Source organism: Python bivittatus, unplaced genomic scaffold, assembly GCF_059951505.1.
Source record: "Python bivittatus isolate LINGU-HERP-01145 unplaced genomic scaffold, Pbiv_v1 ctg000120_np1212, whole genome shotgun sequence".
In the NCBI taxonomy this organism is placed as follows: domain Eukaryota; kingdom Metazoa; phylum Chordata; class Lepidosauria; order Squamata; family Pythonidae; genus Python; species Python bivittatus.
In genome coordinates this window covers 958352-984247 of record NW_028277037.1, presented here as the reverse complement: position 1 = coordinate 984247, position 25896 = coordinate 958352, and the positions used below count along the sequence as shown (strand labels likewise).

The following is a 25896-nucleotide window of genomic DNA, read 5'->3' as shown; positions in this document are numbered from 1 at the left end:
AAGTTTTGTGCATGGATAATTCACACTCAGGACACCCATAGGAAGCTATAAAGAAGGTCCCTATTTCTGCAGCTTCTTGTGACTGTTAAGCACACAAGAAATACAGCTCTACTTTGTTGTTGGAGAAAGAGTTCCTTGTAATAAAACAGGCACTTTGATGATTCTTTGAAGTTTTCCAGTTCCAAGCAAACCTGTTGGATGTCTAGCCTCTCAGAGTCATTAATTGTGATAAATCCAATGGTCTGAGCAGCAGATAACATTACCACATCAGGATTATATATAGATGTAACCTGACTAATGACTGAAACAAAGAGCAGTCCTGGGCATGCAACCAAAGGTTACTATAGAAATACAATGTGGTACAGAAATATGATGGTTGTAAACCATCTGAAGAGCTTCCCATTCGAGAAATTAGGCGAAGATCCACCAAATGATCTTTCACTGCCTCCTTTGGCTTCTTTGTTCGGATGGCATTTCCAGATAGTCTAGCATCACCCTATCCATTTGGTCTGAGGCAAGCAAAGACTCCTGCCTGTGGATCTTTTCATTGTTTATGATGGGAACTGAATGCAAACAGATGTTGTACTGTTATACAACAGTGCTCCTCCATAGCTCTACTTCCTAGACTTGAGATGAGAAGCTTCCAGCGGTACTCCACAGCAAATGGCTGACAGAAGTAGGCTGCAAAGATCTCAGAAGGATTGTATAGAAGAAGTAACAAGTGCTTGTCTCCTGCTTTAGCTAGTGATATAAAGGACTAGACCCAGTAACCTTGATTGATTGATTATTGTGCCATGAAGTCAGTGTCAACCACATAGATTGATTTTCTCCATGAAGAACTGTCCCTAGCCTGCTCCTTCAGGTGTTCCAACAGTGCTCCCATCATGACTGTAACTGAGTCTATCCACCTTGCTGCTGGCCGTCCTCTTCTTTTCTTTCCTTCCACCTTTCCCAGCATTACAGCCTTTTCCAGAGAGCTGGGTCTTCATATAACGTATCTGAAGTAGGATAATTTGTGCCTGATTATTTGTTATTTTTGGAGAATATGAAAAAGGTGCATATGAAAATACCTTTATAAAAACAAATTTATTCAAATAAGTAATAACAGAAACAAATATTTTAAATAGCTAACTGGGATGATCTGTAAAGCTAACTAATTCTTATGCTGAAAATATAATGCTCATATAAGGATAGACTGTGTAGTCTTTCAGATTCATTCTCAACTGATGCTTCAGAGCCCATGGGAACAGCTGCTGTAAGGTGCTGCAGACAAGTGTTACATTCATACTCCCACATGCTCTAAAATACTAAAATTCACTGCTTAGCCCTTCTGTTTTCCACCTTGAGACATCACTTTCATCCAAACTGCCACAGTGATCTCATAGAAGATGGTATCTTAATTTCAAAAAGTCAGTCATTTCACCTTGAATTTAATCCTCAGAGTTGGTCGGTATGATTCTTTCCTCCTTTGGTTCTCTGCCTGTGGGCAGCTTATGCTCAGAAGCCCCTTTTTTCACTAAGCATCTAAGTGGGCTGATGTTCTGATCCAGCCCTTTGCAAAGGAGTATTCCTTTGGTGTGGGAGACCACTTCCAGCTCATGCTTTGTTGAACTGAAGTAGCCTTTGAATCTTTGCATCTCCCTAAGACATAGTACCAACACTGATAAAAGAAGCGGCAGGTATGCAGACTGTACCACTTTTCTATTTAAATGTGCATCAGTATCTAGCTTTTCAGAATCATAAATTTTATTTTAGAAGGGCAAGTTTCTGACCTTATCTTTCTTTTTTCAAAAAAAAGTATGGAAGTGATTTTTTTTAATGCTGGTAAAAATCTCAAAAATCTGAACTGTATCTGAATACAGTGTCAGAGAATAGGGATACTGCATAGTACCATAGGTCTGTACAGCGTAGACCCATAATCATTTGGTCTACTCAGTGGCAGACGTGGAGGTTAGGTTAAACTGAAAGCTCCTACGAAGTTGATGAGGACATCAGAAGACCCTTGCTGCATCAAACCCTACGTAGGCCCATGTAGTCTGCCTTCTGCATCACCCAGTGATACCAACTGAATGCCTTCCGCTGTTGTAAAATTAGTCTGGGTAATTTCCAGTTTAGTTTGGACCCAGCACATTCCCAGTCTCAGTCAATCCTTCTAACCAGAACAGAGCAAGTATACAGGCCACTCAGTTCAGCTAGCAAAAGCATAGCTTGATGTTTACTTATTAAACATCAAAAAAGCATCAGAAACATTTAACTGGCAAAAACAGGATAAAAGGCAGGCAAAAGCAAATAGAGAAAAAGACATGAGCAACAAAAATTTACATTACTTATATCACTATCTATATCAATAGATGTAACCAGAACAACTGAAAACAATACTGTGGATGGGCATGGGCAGACCCAAAAGGATTGGTCTTTGGTTATTCCAGCTTTAGCCTTTTTATGTACATAACATCAGCATAATAGAGACAGAAAGTAGGACACCAGGTGATCCTTCCTGTATTCTGTAGCATTAAAGAAACAATTTGGTGGAGATGAGGTAGTCAATATTTAGGAAGCTCACAAGCCTATTCTGGCAATCTTCCTTTCCCCTTCCACTGTCACTTTCAGCAACCAGGCCTGCTGATTATAATTCAGGAGATGGCCATCCAGCCATCTTTATTAATAACCATGGAGAGCCTAAAACAAGATGAACCTGTGCCGTTCTTTTTTAAAACCATCCATATTGCTTGTTGTTACTACGGCTGCAGCCTCCCAGGTCCACAATTTAACCAGGTGCTATGTAAAAAAGCCTTTCCTTCCATTAGTCCTGAATCTCCCTGTACTTAATTTCAAGTGGTTGACCTCAAGTTCTAACAAGTGAGATGACAAAATTCTCACATATTTTGATATAGCTCTACCCTGTCTCTCTGTACTCTGCCTTGAGTTTGGAAAGGGCCATAGCTTAATAACAACTATTGCTCAAGATCAAGTTTCAACCCTGCTTGCCCCCTGGTAGGGCTGTGGAAGATCTCTTCTGGAGTCATGTACCAATGGTACATAATTTTATAAAAATTCTCTTTTAACATAATGTCAATTTCAGTCCTTTCAGCCACATATTTCCCATTGCCCCATCAGTATGTCCAAAGTTCTTAGCCCATTTTATCATACATTCTTTCACTTGTTCTTCCATTTCAAATTTCAACAGAAGTTTATACATTTCAGCAATTACATGTTCATCATTAGCACATAATTCAGTTTCAAATTCTGTCTTATGTTGTTCAATTCCAAATGTCCTTTTATTTGCTTTAAATCTTTCTCAACTACTAACCAGTTCTGACCCTACTTACCTTTTCAAAATTGGCCAAGGTTGACTAGGAGCCCACTCTCAACACCTGAGAATCCTGTTCATTCTTGGATTCAGGCTGAGGGTTTTTTCCTTCCATGTATTGCCACATCTACTGTACATTTGTTACTTCTTTTTTATTTAGTGGCTCTGTGGCATCTGGGATAGGGTGTTCTGTTAGATCTTCTATTAGATCTGCAGCTGCCAGAAAGAAGTCCACTTCAGTGCCTCTGAAAACCAGCACTAAATTATTGCCCTTCAGATAAAGTTTATAAGATGAAAGGCTGTCATCATCATGTGTGTCTTACATTATACGGAAACCTCTCTATCATGACAGGCTATCTGATAAGATGAGCTTAGATGTCTTTCTGAAAGGCAAGATGAATGTCAGTGAAATGTGGGGCAGGATTAATGATGAAATGTAATAGGTTTTCTGGACTTGCTTGGGTCAAATGGGTCTTTATACGACTGCATATTTATGAATCTGAAGCACAAAACAAAAGAATACTTATTTTTCCTTATATGTTAAGTCTAATTTAATAGAGGTCAGTTTACAAAGTATACAAACTTCTGAAAGCAGTGTTTCTTAACAGTGAGGGCAAGCCTAACCTGAAGGTCACTTTCATAAAGAGAAGTCCAAGAGGCCTCATTTTTCTTTTCTTTTTTTCTTTTAAATTTGCTTTATTATATTGTTATAAGACATACATAATACATTATAGCATTTGATACAGTGGTATTTATACAGTATTGACTGGAGTTTATTAATGCTGTAATGTTTAGATAACTTAGACCACTAAAGATTTTTTTTAAGTATTATATCAGTATTAACTATGATTTAAAATGTCAATGTTAATAAGCACAAGATGATTTAGCTTTTACATCTGAAGCTGAATATAACATTAAGCAGACCTCATTTTTCTTCCAAGTGATAATTTTGGGTGCCCTAGATAGAGTCTCTAAAAGGCTTCTAACACCCGGTACTGAATAACAGGCAATCACTGGTCTTTAGAGGCCTTCTGAAGTAGGTGGCAGGACCATCTCTGTGGATTTGTATAGCTTTTTTACTTGTTATGGGTAGTAGTAAGAAAAATCTATTGTCTGGTGTCCTCCAAATATATTGGATCCGGATAATAACTCTCATTGTCCGACAGATCCGAAGAGCACCAAGTCAAGAAAATGATATGCAGTGGGTTGTCTCCCTCCTCTCCCTCCTTCCTTCAAAGTTCTCCTCTGCTTCTCTTTTGGACCTTGGGCAAAATGGTTTTAATTATTCTAGACTTTATTATGGATGCCTAGACCTAGGAAGTGCATTTTTCAGACTTGAGTGATCTAGATTTGTTCTCTTCTGGTTAGAAATCCAAGATACTTATTCAGTGGCAGCATTCATGTCACACATAACCTAGTTACCCATTTTCTGGATTCATACAATATAGACTGGGTTTGTGCAACATGCTGAGCCACAGAAAAATTAAACAAAAGTAAAATAAACCAAGACTAGCAGCTTGGGCAAATGCAGCAGGTAGCAAAGTGTCCTGTGTGAATGCCACTGTTATCCTGTCAGGGGGATTCATAGGGAATAGTCCAAAATGGCAGCTATGACAGTGCAACTGAGGGTCCACATATTTTCACATGTAAAGGGTTGCTGACATGCTGTTAGTCATGTGACTTTTCACCATTTTAAAATGGATGATAAAAACAAATAACATTATTTAAAAAAAATACAGGAATTGTTTAACAACTTCTTAACTGATAGACAATGAGATATTTAGAGTAGTGAAAAGTGATTTTTTTTAAAAAAAAATTGTTGCCCTGAAAATAAGTAGATCGGAACACATATTGGGGGTGCTGAAATCACTTTTATCACACCTTGCAATGTGTAACATTATTTTTATTCTACTTACTTTAACAAGTTTTGCACAAAACCTGGAAATAAAGCCTTCCTTCAGGGTTACAGTTTAAAAATCTCATGAAAAATGAGCACTTGAAAATTACATCTGTGGCATATGCTAGGATATGTTTAATAATAAAGGTGATGATAAACTCAAGTTGCAACACGTACCTGGTGGAGAACCATATTGTTTGAATACTTATTTATATTTGCACCTGGAAATGCCTTTCCCCCCCCCCCCGAATGGCATTTGGGTTCTGTGTAGTACTTTTCACTGCATGGACTGATGCAAAAATATTAAGCTGTGCAAAAGTGGGTCACACTCAGTACATTCAGACACAGTCCAGAGGTTAAACGAAAGGTCTGAGTTCCTTGTGTCAAAATAATATTTACTAGTCTCTAAAACAGCTGGTAGCACTTAATCGGGAATTGGATAATAGAAATGTCCATGTAATCAGATGATCCAGAGGGAATTGATTTCACGCAGAGCTTTTAATGAGGTTTTTCTTTTTTGTCATATTCGTGTTATCCACAGTCTTGCTTCGAACAATAAAGGTAATGAGCATTAGAAGTGTGCCTCTGATTATTATTCCATGGGAATATAATCCCAATGTCAATATTTGCACAAACTTAAAGAATCAATGTCACGTGTATTTTTTTCTTCGTATTAATCTTCTCGTGAGCCTTTGATAGGACCCAGGCAGTATTTCTTGTTTCCTTTCGTACAGTTTGGAAAATAGTGTTTTTGTGCATCTTTCCCTTCTTAAGCGATAGAAAATTGAGGTGAGAATACTGAATACTTTCCTTCTGAGCAAATGTACAGGCTGAGTTCAGTCTCCTTTTGGTTGAGCTTGACCCATATGGACCTATCCATGTAGGTTTTGCGGAAGACTTACAGAAGTGGCTGGCCTCGAACTTCTTCAGGAATGGTGGGCTTTTTTTTTTTTTTTTACTTCATAGTCTAATCTGAAGTCCTGGAATTTTCTGGTAGTCTATTATCCAAATGCTAAGTAGGCCCAATCCTTACCGTAGCTTTCTGAGATTAGCCAGGTTGGCTAGATACTGCCACCTAGTTCAACGCTCCATCAAAATATTAAAAAATCAATGCCAAATTAAGTTATTCTGGCAGAGTATTATCATGCTTCTATCCTGGTTGTAAAAGTACAATAATACACTAAGCAAGTTACTACTAGCTGCTCTTTTCTCCAAATCCACTGCCTTAGGTATACGTTAGGGCCCAGGAGGAAATAGGACAATCTGCGATTCAGGTCCTACTTTCTCCTGGGCTCTAATGTATACATTATTAACAGAACTGCTAAGTTTATAGACAAGGCAGTTCAGCTAAGAATCCATTATATTGGACAGAATGGGGTATCGTGTGAAGGTGATGTATTTATCTGAATGCTGAGTTTTTGTATTTAGCACGTATGTATTTTATTATTGTATTTTCTTCTACCTATTTTATCCTGCAAATAGACCTTATATTTTACTTTTATTTTATGTTCTTTGATATGGTCATAAGACTAATCAATAAACTAATTAACACTGCCTTAGGTGGCTCACTCAGCCACCCCAACACCTGTTATAAGTTTCATATCTCTTAGGGACTCCACATCCTCAGGCTATACAAACTGAAAAATGTCCATTATAACTGGACAAGCAGAGACCTATGACTGCATTCAAGCTGGTGCAGAACTGGACAACTTTAATGAAAAATATAAAACAAAAGTCATTCTGAGTTCCCTGATCATAGCTTGGAATGCAAAAGACCTTTGAGCATCTGAAAATGTTCTTTTGGATGACTCTATCCCTGAAGTGGTAGCAGATAACAACCAAGCAAATATCTACAGAAAGGCCAGAAGCAAACTAGAAAGCAGCTGCCCTTACTGTTATGCACAATATCAAGTGAACCTCCCTCAGATGAAGCTCAACTCTTGGTGATGTCATGGACATGACTTTGCAATCCAGCCTACAAACTTGCTGGTGAATAGACCCAGTATAATTAAATTATAAGTAAACAGAACAGGATTCAGTATTGGTAACTAAATCTTTCTAGAGAATTAATTAGCTGCACATCAGTAGAAGAAAGCGGACTAAGTTGCCTCTGCAAATCTGAGAACTGTGTTTAATGGCAGCCTTTATAAAATAAAATAAGCACTCATAATATAGAATATAAATTTAATCTAACTGCCTGTCCATTATGGCATCTTCCTTAGTGACATCATCCTTTCCTAGGGCAGCCCGGTTAAGTGTAGATATATTCACAATACCATTCATCCGAATAGAAATTAGACCACAGTAATTGGACCCATCCCCTGGTTTGTTCTCACTGAATCATGCAGCACTATCTTATCCCACTCCTCTGTGTGCTGTTCACCTGTATGAATTACCCTTTCATCAATGGTAGTGGGCTGTGAGAATAACTTTGGGAGGCAGGAGGAAGAGCCACAGCTCAGACAGCAGTCTGATAAGAGAAATCCGAGTCCAAAGGAGGGATGGGGTGGGGAAGGCAGCTCATAAGGGATCCTCCCTAGTTCTTTGGAAAGTAAAGGCTGGGGAGGGGAGAATTGCTTTCAGACTTGCAAGATTCTGTTACTGTAACCTTACAATAAAGGTAGCGTTAGTGCTCATGGTTTTGGTTTCCTGTCTGGACTATCTCAAAGGGCTGACATGAATACACTGAATTTGCTTTTCTTTCCAGTTGTGAGTTAGTGACAGGCCCCTTTTTGGTACACGGTAATTAACAAATATAGAAAAGCATATTCTCCTTCGAATGGAGCTCATCTCCTGGCACCTTCAAGAACCCCTCCATGCAATTTATCTGGCAGTAATAGAGAAGAGGGTTGCCTTTTACAGGCTTCCACAATTTTTTCAATCTTCCAAGCTAGCACATTTCCTGGTGGACTTCCATGCAAGAACTGACCAGGCTGGTAACCTAAGTCCTGCCCGCTTCTGAAAGTTAGCAGATATATGTCAATGGGATAATATGTTTATGATCAAATAAGCAAAAGGTAGGAAAACCAAGTAACGGTAGTAACAGAAGAAATACAAGAAATGTGAGTCAACCCAAGTTTAGATTCTGATAACCTCATTTATTACATATATTATTATGTCCCTTTAGTGTATGTTGGAACAATTGCTTTAAACGATCCATTCTCTGGTTACCAGCATCCACATAAACTTTTAACAAATAAGCATTCTCCTTCTGTTTGGAAAATCCAACTACAGTCTCCTGGGATGATAACTGTGAAGGGGAAACAATTTTGCCTTTACCCTTGACAAGGGAACTTGTCTATTCAAGCATGAAAGTGTCTATAAATGGTCATGTATTCCAGCCTTGGACCTCCACTGAATTTCATGTTGCAGAACAAAGAGTTAAGGTGGAATATTTGATGCTTATTCCTGGGAGTTTGATATTAAACTCTACTGTTCCATCAGTTTACTTAAAGAGTGACGTCGTTACGTCTGTGAGAAAAACCTTCCTGTTTTCATAAACAGGAATAATTGGTGAAAACTTCAAAGAATCGGACTGACAAGGAGAAGAATGAGATCCATGGCAAGCCAACATGGCATACTAGAAAGGACCAACAATAGGAAACATCTTGATCCTATGGTTTTCTGGTTCATGGAGGATGACCTTGGCAAGCATCCTTTCATGTCTCTGGTCTATAGAAAGAAGTGGTTGGTTATATCGTTCATCTGATCCAAGGTATGAAGAGCAGGAAATGGCACCTTCTAGTTCTCACTTCACTAGTATTGAAGCTGAGTTATTGAAGCTGAGTTGGAGAAAAGTTTACTTCAACACATTAAAAATGTGGTAGAATCAGATAGGACATTGATTCAACTCCTAGCTGTCCAAATGCCATTTTTTATCTGAACCAACTGTGAATTTAATAAAGGGAAGTTCATTACATGATGAGAAGTTAAGTAAGGTGTACAAACTGGATGGCTGGTTTAGCCAAAATATTGATGGATATTGTTCTCAGTTTTGGGGAAGAGGGAAAGCAGCAAGCAATTTCTTCATCCTGAATTTGGGAATGAATGCAGTGTGTTTGCTTGCTTGTTTAGCAGTTTATTTTGGCCCCTTTTGCCACCTGGATTTTCAAAAGTTACTTCTAACTCCTGCACCATGTCAAAAGTTTATCATATTGAAGCTGAAGCCTGAACAGTTGTGCCCACCTTCTTTTGAGCAAAGCCACTTCAGGTCAAGTAGTTGTTCTTCTGCTTTTTCTAGCGTAACTTGAGTTGGCTTTGAAAGTTGCTTTGGATCAAAGAAAAGGATATAAAGTATTGATATAGACCCTGGTACTGCCAATGGAATGAAAAAGTGCCTCAAAAGTATGTGCACATAATTAGTTGCACTGGATCTATGAGAAGGAAAAGGGTATTTAATATTCACTGATACTTGCTTTTTTATTCTTGTACTGACACTGTAATCTATAACCATTATTTTCTGCAATGTACTGAATTACCTATTTTAAAAGCTAATTCTATTCTCTCCGTCTCTCTCTTTGCTTCTTATTCAAATAGCTCCCTAAAAGTACTCCTAAAATTGTTTCTGTTTTCTCCTCTAAACAGCTCTTCCCTAATATTATTATTGCCTTTCAATCTTTCCCTTCCTTAAAGCATGTCTCTCCCCTACTCAATTCTTCTCACAAAAACTCTTTAAGGCAGATTGAAGGAACAAATGTGTTTGGCCCAATCTTGCCCAGAAACGTTATGATGAAGCAGAAAAATTGAGTTGGGTTTCCCTGGTCATAATGGAAATGTCAGGGATCACTGAGAGTGGGCCCAGCAGTATGATGATACAACATGGAATAAACGAGAAGACAGCAAGGGTGGCACAGCAAGGGTGGTTAAGGTGTGGTCTTAAACTGGAGAGATTCAGGTTCAAGACTGCCTACAGCCATGGAATCTCATTGGGTGACTTTGGGACAGTCACCCTCCCCCAACCCAATCTGTTTTGCAAGTTGTTATTGTTGGGGAAAATGGCAGAAATCTAGACACAAAATTCAATAAATAAATCAACAAACTAAATGGTAATAAGCTAAGGGAAACTAGAAAATTTAGGAAAGGAGGTTGGGTACAGAAAGTCAAGCAATTAAATTTAAAAAACTAAATAATTTTTTTAAAAATAATTAAATTAAATTAAAAAGCGATTGCATTATTTTCAGCCATGGGTTAGAACTCCTTATATCACAGGCAGCATTTATATTTTAAAAATGAATTAAATTTGAAGCTGGATTTTCAGCTACTTGATTGTTTCAAGCTTTTCAGTTGTGTTTAGAAGTTACCTTCTCCTTTCATATTGTATATAAAATTTTTGCATCAATGAAACTCTTTTTCAACATAAACATACAGTATACAAATTTGTAAAATAATCATAATCATCTTAGTTATCTGAAATATATTTCTTAGTAAAATACTAGCTTGAATTCATCATTAGATGGTGATATTTCAGTTCATTCTGGTCAGTTCCTTAAATTCACTCCATGTTATTTCCATGCACATTCAATCTGCTCTGCCATGGAAGACCATTTCTGTATTAAATGAAATCCACGCTATCTTAAGGCGTGTCTCTAAAGCATCAGAAGATGGACATCATCATCTTTATTATGATTGTGATCTTATTAAAAAAAATTTGTTAAAATCAGTTTTGCTTAGGAGTATTTTGAATTTGTTTCGATATGTGACGTATTTTTCCTTTTGGATTTCTGAAGAGCAAAGCTCACCTCTCTGAGAAAAATCTGTCCAAAGGAGCATGGGGCGGGGGGCGGTAGCAAAACAAGACAGGGCCATGATCAAACCCCACTTTTTTTTTTAATGGATGCTGTACCTGAGACACAGATATAACAAAGTGGAGATTCAATAGCACAGACTTGACTTTTTTGACCCTGGTCTCTGCAGATGCCCATGTCAGTCCAAGTACTGTACTATGGAATGGGTATAACTTCAGGGACTGAGATAAAATGCATACAAAATGTGAGTGACAGTGACTATATGACTATTTCCAGCAATCCAATACGGACCTTAAGACTAAAGCCTGTTTATTTGAAGAAACAACAGCATCATGACTGTGAAGCTTTTTAAGCATGCATGGAAATATGAAAGCCAGTTGTATGAATGGCCTCATGTTCTAAAGCTGTGAATAATGCTTTTGTGGCTCAGTTTAAGATTGCAGAGGTTAGCTGTAATGATAATATTTTATCATAATATTTTAGTGCAATTTAGGGTAGTGGTTTACTTTCTTCCTGCTGTACATTTTGAGCACCTAACCAGCTTTTGTGAACATAAAGACTAAATGTGAAATGAGGTTTAAGTAACTTTTTTGAATATTTCTTTTCCAAATTCCTCATAGCCATTGACAAAATAGTATAAGTTGAAGAGAATTGCAGGTGTGCTTGACTCAACTTTGAAATAAGGGTTTTAAATTAGGAAATGAGGAGGAAATTCAAATTGGGGCAGGAGGAGATAAATTGATTCAGGAATATTCTTCCTATAATTTCTGTGATTTATTGTTTATTCCCAGGGCTTCCATACAATTCTAATGGAAATTGGCTATGTGCAGCTTATTTCCCTTATTTATATAGATGAATATAAAAAGTGCATATTCTAAAACATAAATAATAATACAAAGCATTGCACCAGATGAGAAAAAAAACCTCTGCATTCATGGATCTCCAGATTATAGGAAAGAGCAGCTTACAACATCCCCAAGGCCTATCAAAAAAGCCAGGTTTTTGAGGGCCTTTCTGAAATCCAGGAACCCAGCAACTAGATCAACCTAATTGAAAAATAGGCTGCACCCCAGAGTTGCTCTTGCAAGGCTACTTTATATCTTTTATACACACAATACATAAATGGTGAAAATATCCGAAGAGATACCTTGGAGAAGTAATTTGGACCTTTCTTGGAGATGGAACTTTTTTGCAAGGTGGAAACAGGTTCCAAAATCTGCAAGAATTTGTCTTATATTTGGATTGCCTTTCCAATATTAGGAGTAAAACTAAAAGTAAAGGTAAAAGAATACCCCGCCCCACCCCGGGGGACAATAATCCAAAATGGTTGCAAAAGTGCTACTAAATTGGATTGCTAAAATTATCATTATCATCTGTCACACCAAATCAGTCTTCCCTACCATTAATTCATTTGTGGACTACAAGTCCTATTCTCCCTCCCAACCTGTCAGGAGTTGTAGTCCACAGCATCTGCAGAAATGCAACTTGAAGAAGGTTTGCACTCAAAGAGCTTCATTTCCCTTGAGTGTTATCAGCACAAAACCAGAATTTATTGATTGCTACAACCTCATTCTCTATAACACAACTACAACACATTTATGTTTAATTCAATTTCCATAACAAGGGCAAAAAAGGTTCATGTAGATATACTGTAACAATCCTATCAACTGTCAACATTAGTGTAGATGTGATAGAAAAGGTGAAAATTTGCTTAGAGAATTTCCATTTCAGTTCAAGAATGAAAACACTGTAGGTGTTCCGTGTGATTCCCATCTCATTTGACTGCACTGATGTTCCAGATGTTTGTAGGGTGAGTGTGCCAGTAACATGTCTGCCCAGGCTACAGTTGTTGACACATTAATGCTGTAGTTATGACTTGGCACATGTGGCAAGCACCTTGTTCAAAACAGCTGTAGAGAATACCTACATGGGTAAAATCTTCATGTAGTGCTTGAATGATACCTCAGAGCATTGAAAATATTAACCACACATTTCCTATTGAACTCTTTTGGCAGATGCATGATCCAGAAAATGCTCTTGAGGTGTTCTTTTAACATAGTAGGTTGGCAACAGTCTCTGTACAGGAAAATTGTGTGTTTCACTGTAGTTTGCAACCCCCTTTGGAACTTGTCTAGACTTCAGTGAGACCAATATTTTGAAGGAAATGACCATCAACATTTCAGCTGCTGCTGTTGAAATAGTTACTGTGTCAAATTCAGTTTTTGTACTGGCCTTTCAAGTTAACAAAATATCTTCCTCACTTGTTTCAGTGTCTGGCTGGTCACTATACCCAATATTAATGTATTTATAAAGACCATGCATGTATCAAAATAAATTTGCATGCTTTTATTTCTCATTGTACATTGATCCACACATTTTATTTGTCCTTTAAAGTACTTATCTTCCATTAAAATTCCTAACCATTCACATTAATGAACAGCAGCAGCAGCAACAACAAAACCCTCTGGATTAAATTAAATAATACATTTTCTTGTGCATTTTCTTTCAAAATATGCCTTTAAATGCACTGTTAATGGCAGAAAGGAAGAAGCTAGTCAGTGGATAGCCAATTTGCAGATCAAGCCATGTTTAGAAAATTATTTCTGTAAGTACTTAACCTGTGGATAAGTGGGAAAAGACTCATACAGTTGGCCCCACACACCTAATATTTGCACACTCATTACACATTTGAGTTGTATAAGACTGTGGCTTTTGTGCTGGTTGAGTTTCATGTTCAGATTCTTCACTTAAAACAGTGTTGTCCAAACTTGGCCACTTTAAGATGAGTGGACTTCAACTCCCAGAATTCCCCAGCCAGCATGGCTGGCTGGGGAATTCTGGAAGTTGAAGTCCACTCATCTTAAAGTGGCCAAGTTTGGACAACACTGACTTAAAATGTCAGCCAAAGATGGTGCTTGGATTTGGTGTCACACAGAGAGGTGCTGCTGGTGACACTCATGCCTATAACGTGAATGCCTGACAGAAGGGGAAAGGCTCTAAAATGGGTAGTAATGAGAATAAACTCTACAAAGCTGTGGAAAGCCTCCATTTGGAAATTTGATTCAAAAATAATTCAGCTGAATGTCCAAATCAAATCAACCAGCAGTTTGTTGATTTAATGTTCCAGATCAGATAGTTCCTATATGACAAATAAATTTTCAACTTAACTGACCTCATTTTCTGAATCGGATGTAAACCAGATTTGCAATCCAAATCTTAGCCAATCTGCAGAGTTCTCCATGTGTTTCAAAATCCAGGTCTGAGACTGGGCAGGGGCATCTTCCTTTCAAGTACCAACACCTGCCTCTTGCCCAAACAGGAAGGTAGGCAGCCCTCAGCTTAGCTAGTAAATTAGACTATTGTACTGCCATAAATCCCGAAGGTAGAATGAGAAGGAAGAAGGGGAAACCACCTTACATAAGGAATTGAATCATGTAAGATGCAGAACAGAGCTATTTAAAAAACAAACAAAAAAGAATAAGTAAGTGGATTAACTTGTATGATGGCAGAAGAGAAGCCAAGACAGGAATAAATATTTTTATGTAGCTTGTTTCTCTTTCAATATGCAAATTCATCCAATTATGAAAGTTTATATCATTGAATTAAGGTGAAATGTGATAACAAAGCTGCAATTCTCTCACTCTCAATCTAACTGCTGCTGTCATTGCATTTCACCCTAACCCTATAATATAGACTTTCATACATGTGTATACTTTTAGTATTATTTTCCTTTACACTATTTAGTAATCTTTCTCTCCTGGCTACACATAAATGCTGTTAGATTGGCAAGTAAAATGAATGTAGTTTCTTTAGTTGTACAATGTTCCTGAAACAACTTCTGGAAACAATATGAAATATTGTTGTAAATCTATAAATTCTCTTAAGGAATGGAATTTTTATTCCATACTGCATTGGAATAGCTTTAGTATGAAGGGTTTTTACATTTTTGTTTCAGTTTTAAAATTAGGAGTAATAATGATTAGAGTCCATTATTACTATGTCTTAAATCTTACATATTGGGCTTTAAATTGTAGACAGCGGCTTGAGGTAGAGGAGAAAATCTTTGTAGGGGATGGAATTTACAGAGGGGGGAACATCAGAATTCTGCTAAATTTTCCTACAAATCATATGGAAATATTTTAGATATAACACTGAATGTATCTTCTCTTGCCACCCCAAAGTGAATGCTGGGATCCTCAGAATTAAATAATGGTTACCAGGTTCTCTGTTACCACATTCTGTGTTATTCAGTATGAAAAAAGAAGGCAGATTTTAGATTGCCTAGATAAATTAAAATAGCAGTTAAAAAAATATTCAGCTTGCATGATCAGTTGCAGTCATGTGGTCTCTGCATGTTAAATTGATTAACATTTATAGATTGAGAAAATCTGATCTCTGTTTCAGATACAATTAAGGCTTTGAACATCAGAAAGTTTTGTATATTTTAAAAATACCAACAGTATTAGATTACATATTAATTCTCAATGCATTATTATGCAAGTGATTGTAACATCAGTCAGTTGTATGTAATATTAAATAAAGTCTCTGTACATTCTTTCACTAAGTTTTGGTTCATGGATCTTTTAATAGAGAGAGGGAGAGAGACAGAGAAAAAATCAGAGTTTGATATTTCCCTAGGAAGAAATTTGATTTAATCTCATTTTTTGGCAGATCCAAAAGATAATTATGCCAGTGGGATAACAGGCTTTTGGGTCAGTTTCTAGGGAGAGTGAAAACATTCACCTTTTCTTCTTCTATCTGATGGAAATATAGATTCAACTGAATGTTAAATCAGAGGCAAAAGATTGCAAGGTGCTTCCCTCGATAAAGGTGTAACCAAGACTCATCAAGCTAAAACTCTTCAGGATATATTTGGCAACCCAGAACCCTGGTGAGGCATTGAAGGAATAGTTGCCAGTTTATATCTTCTTTAAATGGAGCAGCTAGGCAAATGAAGACCCTCTCAAAGATCTCATCATACTTTAACAGAAAAACACTGAAACAAAATATTTATCTAAGATACTTCTAGCTAAATAACTCCTCACTGTACTTTCAAAAGAGACAATAGAGCTATCCCACATATTTTCATGGAAAACTCTGAAGGATCACTTGTGGAGATAGAAGTGTTTAACCATTTGTGGCTTCTACAAAGCTCCCAATAGCCTATGTAAAACATTTAGACCCCACTCCCCTATCAATATTAGAAGAATGCAAAATGTTTTGAGTTCAAAACTTGTACTCAAAACTAATTTTTTCAAGCTCAAACAGCTGCTTCATCACAAAAGAAAATGGGCTGATCCCACCACTTCAGAAATATTATGAACTTGAAACAGCCCTATTTTGACCTCAGAATACTTCTCCCAAGCTTGGAAACCTTCCAAAATCAGAACAGTCATTTTGAGTTTGGAGAACTTAGAATTCAAACACCTCTAATCTATAGAGGTAATTTGTAGATCAATGATATCAGACCTATATTTTGTCAACAATAGAACTATTCACAACTATTCATTTACATATGCCTCTTTGTGGCATGTGATGATGAGAATACTTAGAGCTTATAATGACTTATATTTAGCTCTCTACTTGGAAAACATAATTATCTAGATATCCCACACCCCACCTAATTATGTAAACTAGACCAGGAAATTGCATAATTAAAGTTTGTCTAGAAGCAATCAAAGATGTCTGGAAGAAGGCTTATTTTGAGCTTCTCACTCCTTGGTCTGCAAGAATAATTTGAGAGGTGTGAACCTAAAGTTCCAAATTGCTAATCTGGAAGCTGTATTACTGTTTATAACAAAATATATTCAAATCAGTAGGGTGAAATATATAATCTCTCATGTCCTGGTATAATAAACATTTTCTGCAAATATATAGTCTTCATTCCAACCTTACCAGTGGTTTAAGGTCAATCAATATGCATCAGTGGTGATTGAGTTATACATGGGCTCTGCCACACCTGACTGTAGACGTGGAAATGGACTGAACTTAAAATAATCCTGTATATAAAAACCAAAATCTAGCATAATATAGAAAAGATTAATTTAGAATGTACTAGTTTCCTGTGTGAAGAGCTTTTAAAAATACGGGAAAGCAATCAAACATTTTATTCCTTTTCATTCTGAAGTGGTGCAGCCCAGGAACAGATGTATTGGAGGAGTCTATTCATCATATGTTTTGGCTTTTACGTGTGTATGAAAAAAAAGAAAGGCCCAGATGTTAGTAATATTTGATGTATATGTAGCCTGATGAATGTTGATCGCACACAGATCCAGAAAGAAACAAAAGCTTTCAGCCAAAACCTCTTTAAAAGCCATGATGTGCACAAGGCAGGAAGTCTGTGGTTAACAGTATGTGGCAGAAAATCACCACATACAGGCGATTACCATAACTGTCCTTCAGTCTTGATACCAGTTTTACACCCTGCTATGTCCCTGATTTTCTTTGCTGTCTGATGCACCAACCATGTTTTACGAAAGAAGAAAGTCCAGTCCAGGGATCAGAGATATTTATTGGGAGGAACTCCAAATAAATGAAAACAGTTCTGTGAATTGCAAGTAGAATATATTAATAGATTGGGCTGCTTTAGAAAAAAGTATCTTAGCTTCAGCCATAACTCTGTTCTCTTCACCATGGACCATCATCCATATTCTCTTCTGCTGTAATGGAGAATATAATAAAGGCCCTTGCAATATGTCCGTCTCATCTGGCCTTCAGTATAATTAAAAAGAACACTTTCCCAAAGTGCTGGATATGTGATCAGAGGGGGAATTGCTGAACCAGATTTTAACCTAAGAAACAGTGCTGATAGCAAGGTCCTGAAGAGGGGATGTATGAGGTCCCAGACAGCACCCAAGAGAGAGAACCTGGCCAGAGTCCATCAAGACCAGCTGGTTTATTGAGGACAGAGAGTTGCCTCTATGTAAAATGAGCGATGGCTGATATCTTTGCATGGATTCCCTGACTCCAAAGAATTGTTATGCACCTGTATCTCATCCCAGGTCGCTCACTTTAAAAATAAAGAAAGGAAAGCAAATCACCATTTCTGAGTGAAAGGCGAGAAATCCATTCTTAAAACCATGAAAAGTCAAGCAGTGGTTGAACTCTGAAGGCATGATTAAGATTCCAGAAAGATTCCAGTGTATTACTCATTAAGTAAATAATAAAACCATTAGGCGAAAGTTATTAAATCGTCTGCTCAGTATGGAAACACCAGCTGGTTCCCCCATTGTGCTAAGCGAAATATGGTTTGTTTATTTTGGCTTAGTGCACTGCACTGAACTCAATCCTTGTGGTTTGTAAATTATAATTTATGGTTTAGCAGATTATGTGACTGACTTAGTTTACTCAGTAAACCATGGTATCTTAGCATGTTAACCTACCTGATGCTTCAGTTCACACATTGTGTGATAAACCATTATTTATAAAACATAATGTCTGGTTCATAAAAGATGGCTTAGCAGCTTGTATGAATCTCAGCACTGTCTTGTAAACTATGGATGATGGCTTAGCATGTTCTGAAAACCCCACCCCTTGTTCAAGAAGTTATGATTAAGCAACCATGGCCTAAGTCATTGTTTAACACCATATGTTTATTACCTTATTGCGGGGGAGGGGGGCAGCATGTTAAGGATGTGCCTTACTCTGACCATAGGCCTGTTATTACTTGATACTTGACATGGATGAGAAGTTCATTAGAACACTTGGAGGCAAAAAAGATGGGCTGCCTGTTTCTGTGAGCATCTAACAGGCATTGCATGATGTTTCCTGTGCTGAGATTCCTACTTCCAATATCTGCTCAGTTGTTGAGTTCTTCAAAATTTGTGTGGGTTAACAACAGCATCTCCAATGTTTCCCTGCATTTATTTAAAATATACTTTGAAGCATATCTATGCTGGTTTATCCTGATGGACACCAATCCCCTTCCCTCCTTTTTTGTCTATCCTTAGGCTACAAGTAGAAAGCCTGGCCCCCACATTATATTTCCTGCTACCCAAGTATAGTCAGCACCTAGATGACTTTGACTGATCTTGAAAGGAGCTCAGTTGGATTGGAGACCACCAGGAAATTCCAGAGCTAGCTTGGGAAGTTGAAAAACAAATTCTGTATTGTTGCAAAGACAGTAATCTAGACATGTTCTTCTGCTTACCAGAAGTCTGAAGTGCAACTCAGGAAGAATTTAATTTACCTTGAAGTATAGCCAATGGAAAAAAATACCACTTCAGAGCATAAGCTTCATTGAATTCAGGGGCTTACATCAAAATAGAAACCACTACTTAATTTGTGCCATCATTGTTGGATTTAGCATTGTACAGAAATGTAATTTCTCTGTTCAAAGTAATTTTATAATGCATACTTTGGATGAAAAATAATTTCTAACAAGAAATTAGAAATAAAGCAGAGCTCAGAGAGACACCTTTTTTTTTTTTTTTTTGCCACCAGACCAAGGCACCTGGGGAGAGGGGGTGTCGAAAAGTCAAGAAAGCAGCCGTGACCATGTGATTGAAGCCCTGCCCCGTGAAAAAAAGGGTGGGGCTTCAATTGCATGGTTGCAGTCATAATCTTGATGTTTTTGAACTCCTTGTGGATGTCCCCAAATGTTCTTTCAACCTTGCCAAACATCATCCTTTTTTTCTAGTCCAGCACCCACTTGTGACACAAACTCAGTGTTTGGAGTTTCTGCTCACTGATCATAACCTAAAGGAAACCGTTGCTTTTTATTTGGTTCAAGAGTGAATGTTTGGGTCTTCTTGCACTCTATGGTACTTAAGACTAAATCTCATGATTTTTTTTTGTTTAAACTGCATTCTGTTTGGCTTGAGAAATTACTGTTTGGCTTGAAAAATGACTATATGGTACAGTTTTTTTGAGTATCAGTGGCAAAACTGGTTTTGGCATTTGCTAGATATAAATGCAGGTGCCTGGTTACATCTTTCCTGATTCCATATTTTTGGGAAGAATTTCTGCTCAATTTTTGTGTTACCCTTCCCTGTCTTTGTTTCCAGACTGGGTCTGGCTAAGCAGAGGTCGTGGTGTGCTTTCACGTTTATATTATGTGTGTTTCTTTCAACAAAACTTACCTGTTCATAGCTTTGCACTACTTCTCCAATCAGTATGTAGACATGATGGATCAGTCCTGTTTTCTTTACCAATATGAATCTAAAAACATTATTCTTATGCTAATATACATGATAAATGAATTGTTAAGTATGGTTGTCTATCTCAAAAGTTAAAAAAACAAGTTTACATATCAATTTGGACCGATGCAGATGTGCGCCTTTTTCTTTTCTTCTTTTCTTTTCAGTAATTACATGATTGGCAGCTGGGATGATAAAGTAGGATGAAAGCAAGGATTGATTGAACAGCTGCAAAAGGTCTGTCCCCCTGTATTTATTAGATGACTGATGAGATGATTATCCCAAATGAACAATAGATTGGCAGAATATACTACTGAGGGGAGAGATGGGAAAACATCAGTCCCGATTAATTTGCTTATTCTGAGGGTTTGCTTAACGTTACAAGGTTTTAGCTTTCCCAGGATGTCCAGAGCAGACTTAAGTATTAATAAGAATTGATAACATTAAGTTTTTGCTTGGCTTCAAGTCTGCTATCAGTCTTGTACCAGTTTCCAGAATGAGGGTCATGCCACAGAGCCAAGGTTTTCCAACATCAAAATCTGCTGCTCCAGTCATGGCCTGATTGGAATCAGGTCACCTCCAAAATCTCTATTCTGAGGTTGGAACATTTCTACCTGAAATTATAATGCCCAGCTCTACCTGGCTCCAGCTGGTGTCTGTTATCTAATCTGCTTTTTGGGAGGACAAGAGAAATGCCATTAGATGGTATGCATGTAAGATGTTTTGAATCACAATAGGTGGTGAACTGCAGTCCATATGTAGGTGCATAAATACATAGAGCTGAAGAATGTTTTCCTATTAATCTTTCCCTTCCCTTCCCTTCCCTTCCCTTCCCTTCCCTTCCCTTCCCTTCCCTTCCCTTCCCTTCCCTTCCCTTCCCTTCCCTTCCCTTCCCTTCCCTTCCTTTCTTTTTCTTGGTTTTTCTAAGCACTTTTTAGATTGAAACCTCTTATTTTTCAACCAGTCCAAATATCAGTATGGTGGACAAGCTTTCTCCATATCAACATATGGAGACAATGAGGAGAAAAAAAGATCTGCGATTTGTGTGTGGTAGAATTAGTCACAGTCTGAAAATATAATACGGTGTAACAGTTTTGCCTCCCCATCTACTTTTCCCATATCACACTGCTGAAATGGCATAGGGTTTCCATCCTCCCTCAGTGCTAATGAGTACCAGGTAGCATAAGACACTATCCGAGGAACAGTTCTTCCCTTGTGGGGCTGCTGAGGTGGAAACAATGAAACCTGGTCTCCTATTTCTAAAAGATACTTATGAGACAGTGATTATGTGCCTTTTAAGGAGGGAGGGAGTTTTAAAGGAAGGAATCTGAATTTTATGTTCATTGTCTTTCAGACCAGTGGTTAATCATCTCCAACAGTGTCATAAACCTTTGAGCCATTGTTTGGCTTGCATGTCACAAGCTAGTTAGCACAATTTAGGATGCCAGCTTTGAGTAGAGGTTTGTGTCCCCTTTCAACCTTTCTTTCAGACGCTGTCTCATTTTCTCTCTGTGTTTTCTTTTTCCTTTGATATTCTCTTTGCTGGTTTTTTGATGGTAACAATAAATCAAAAGTAAACGAGCAAGCATAGGAAGAGGTAACAGTTTTCATTGGATTAAGTTATATTCTGATCTGAGTAGGTTTATCCTAATGATGCTAAAATAAAGACAAATGCTGTGTCCCCAGTTTTGAAAATATAAAATCTAGCGGTTATCTGTATCTGTCAGTTATAGATAAAACACCCCATTGGAGCATCCATAATAAAATAATGGAAATCACTATTCTTGTGAAAAACAAAAATTGATAAGACAAAAGGTGAGCATACACTAAGGAAGACATGTTTAGCCTACAAAAGAGACAGCTGAAATAAGATATGACAGCCCTCTTCAAATATCTGAAGGGTTGTTACAGGGAGTTAGACTTAGAGAATAAGGAGGCCAGAACCAGTGGGTTAAAACTGCAAGGAATGACGTTCAGGCTAGATGTCAGGAAGAGCCTCCTGACTGTACAAGCTATCAGCCAGTGGAATAGGCTGCGAGATGACATAGTTTTGTGGGGGGTTTTGCTGGAGGTCTATGCCAAGCTGGATGGTTATTTTTAGAGATCTCTAGTGGATTTTGCACCGAGCAGAGGGTTAAACTCTAAGGTCACTTCCATTATGTAGTAGAGATTTATACGATCCTGTATAGGTGAAGAATTCATAAGGGGGAAGATTTTCTCCTCTCAAAATACTTGAACTAGGGTCAGCCAATGAAATTGAATTGTGGAAGAATAGGGATAGATAAAAGCAAGTATTTGTTCACTGAGTGCATAATTAACCTATAATTTCACTATCACAGGATTCAGCAGTGTTCCCAGCTGGGACAACTTTCAAAGAAATAAAACAGATTCATGGCAGATAAGACAATTTAAGGCTATGAATCTTGAAGGCTCTCTAATCTATCCAGCAACAGAGGCAGGGGATTCTCAGTGCCATGTGCTGTGAAGTATGAACAGGAAAAGGCTATTGTATCTATATCTATCCTATATCATGGATTCTCACTGGTATATAGCTGGCTTCCTTAGATAGGTTCATGTAGTGAAGTGGTTAGAATGTTGGAATCTCCCCTTCACCATGAAGTTCATCAAGCATCTCTATACAAGAGTCTTTCCTTTAGCTCAACCTACTTCACAGGGTTAATTGTGTAGATATAATTAAAGGAGATCCATTATAAACCATTTCAAGCCCTCAAGATATTTTATAAATGCATATTATTATTATTATAATTTTTGTCATTATTTTCTTGAGCCATATTTGATTTGATCAGAATACAGAAAAATAAAGAGTGACATGGAAGCTTTAGCAAAGGTAGGTTTAAAAAAATAATTAGAAGCCATATTAAAGAGCATTACCTAGAATGAAGTAATCATTTTGTTCAGCTTCCTAACACAACGGGGTAATTTGACTCACAGGATATTCAGTTTAAATCTTCAAATCCGTTTGAGGCATCAAAGTGAATCAGATACAAGTTTCAAACTTTGTTCCAACTTGCTTTCTGTAAGTGGACAAAGCTGAGGGAGATGAGTGTCCTGTGCATGGTTTGTTACTGAAAACAGTAGCCATTCAGAGAATCGTATCACTTCTCCAAATCCAGTGGTTGTGTTCATATCTCACTCTTTTGCTAAAATTTGCTTAGGCAGGTTCATTTGGGAGAAGAGTTGCATAAGCAGGTAACACGTTATTCCCCAAAGAGATTAAGTTTGTCAGTGAACTTTGCCAAAAGAGTAAATGTCTGGGGAGTGGTGGACTCCTTGGTATTTAGTAAGAGTTTACTTTTGAAATAATTTTTGACTGTTACAATTTTTAAGATGGAGTGGAACTGCTATGCTGTTTTTCTTCCATCATACTATCTGTCTTAGTATGGTTCAAGGGGAATATTTTAAATATATACAGTATTACAATGAAACCCTGGAAGTTATCCATCTGAAATGTTCTCTGATGCCTTCTGAAGAAGTAACCATCTGTGTTGTTTTCCCATTCTGCTAAAGGATGAAACAGCAGGTGTTTTGATACTTCTGTATTATAACAATAGCCATGCTTTTGTGTCTTGAATCTATTCGATCAAAATGATCTTGTCTTTGAATCTCACATTTCAAATGAAATCTTGAGTGTTAGTAGTCACTAGTCACTAGAAGTACTTGCTTCCACAGGATAACTGGCTACAGCAGATTAAGGAAAGTTTTCTGTGTTTTGGTAACAGTGAACAGTTGAAGCATCAGGCAAATGACTGTTTTTGAAAAGACTCAAAGGTTATCAACACATAAGTATATTTCCTTCTGCAACATGTTGGCTTGTATGAAAGAAGATTTATTTTTATACCTGTTTGTCTCTTGGAAAGCCTCCCTTGGTTGAATTAAAGAAACGGTCAGAGAAGTGATAACATCAAATTTACATGGACAGAAACAAGATTGAAACTGGAAGCAAAATAGCAACTTGTTATTCATTGAAGTATCAGAACATAGTAAGGTAACATTTATATTGTTGGTTTAAAAAATAGACCCTGAAAATTTCAAAAAGTACTTTTGGTGAAAAAAATCATTTCAGAAAACCCCATTGCAGTTTCATAATCATATTTATTGAGAAGCATTATCTCTTGAGGCAAAGCAATAATGATGAAGAAATTAGTGAGACTGGCAATCACCACTTCCTGGTATTAAGCAAGTTCTTCTAATATAGACATCATAGATATCTAATACATGCTCCTGTTACTCTAGATAGTTGGACCTAATCTAGTTCTCATTTAAAACAAAACATTTAAATGGTATTGGTTCCTGGAACATGATTTGTGACTGTGCACCATGCTCTTTTTTATTATTATTATTTTTGGATTACAGAGCACAAAAACAATTAGTAAGTAATAGGACTGCAGATTTTTGAGGTTGTGTTTTGCTTAGAAGGATGTCTGAATGAAGCACCCTCTCAAGGCTGCTTTGAGACCCTTCACTGCTGAAAATGAAGAGGCTATAGTACTTGGCTGTGTTCTTATCTGCTGACTATTTGGGTATTTGCATAAATCTATACAGTGGCTTTTCTGGGTTTTTCCTAATGCCAGAAGAGACTAAGGGTCTTTTCTCATTAGGTTGAACAATTTTCGACCCGTCTTTGAGTCAGCAGAAAACTCCTTTGCCAAACTTTATGATGCTTCTGTTGCTTCTAATCCCAGTCACTGACAGTCATCTGACAGTTATTCTTTTTTTAAAAAAAGAATTTCCCATTTAACATGCTGAAAATGTTAATATGGAGGCAACTTTTGATGGAGTTCAAGTGCCATTCCCAAAGTTTTTGAGGGTCATAGTTTCTACACTCCTGCTCCAAAATATCCTGTTGATAAATGAAGATTACAATTCCCAGCACCTCTGAGGAGTGCTGGATGATTTGGGTCTCTCAAAAGCTCTGTTTTATGAGTTTTTAAATTATTCTGCCTAGTTTGGATTTTATGAATATTATTACTGAAGCCAGTAAGGGTAAGCAGATCTTTGAAAAACTTCCTTTTAAATATTTCCCCTTTTTCTGGTAGATAATCTGGATATTATCCAATGTCTCTGTGTTAACTGTGAAGTTAATATTACAGTTCTAGGAAATGGAACCCCTGCAAAAATTGTCTTGATATTTACATGCAGTGTAATAGTCTAACCTCCCAATGTTCTGTATGTTTATTCCTATTTTCCACTTGGTCCGTTAACATTTATTACAGACTAAATCTGTAGAGGAAGCATGGTCAAATCTGATGTTTACTCAGAAATAGGCTTCTCTGAGTTCAATATCAGTAGATGGGAATGGCTATAGTTTAGAGCTACTCTCTACTGGCTGTTCATATTTCTGCAGCCCATATCAGTAGTGGTACTATAGAAAGTCCTCCTTGCATAGAAAGACTAGAGGTTGAAAGTTATGAGCACAGCTGCTAATTTTGAACATGATCTTGATGTTTGATCATTACCAGATTAAAGAAAAAACAGAAGACTGCATTTATAGTAATTATTGAAAAAAAGCATCTATACTGATAGTTTTAAAATATGTACATTAATTAAAATTTCAACATTTAAATTTTCAAATTGGGTAATTGGCTAAAACGTAGCCTTCCTTGTACTACATAGTTTAAAGAATATATTAGTCACAACCTGACAAGGAAAGTTTGGGAAGAAAGAAAAAGTTGAAGGCTAGATGCACATAGCAAGGAAGAAACTGGCATTCAAAACCATTCAAGAAACAAATTTGTCTCTTTACAGCCAAGTACAAGTAAAGTACAGACAATTACAGTTACTATAAGA

At 37.2% G+C, this 25896-nt stretch overlaps 1 protein-coding gene across 2 annotated transcripts in view; it reads left to right on the top strand.

Moving 5' to 3' along the window:
• SEMA3A (semaphorin 3A) overlaps positions 1-25896 on the top strand; it is a 191895-nt gene that overhangs the window by 33502 nt on the left and 132497 nt on the right. The window contains exon 1 of one of the 2 annotated variants that reach the window (XM_088134822.1): positions 20264-20325. The exons of the other annotated variant lie outside the window; for it this stretch is intronic. The gene's annotated coding sequence lies outside the window, so the exon portion shown is untranslated. Of the gene's footprint in view, positions 1-20263; positions 20326-25896 lie in introns of those variants that run through there. 2 annotated transcript variants of the gene reach the window in all.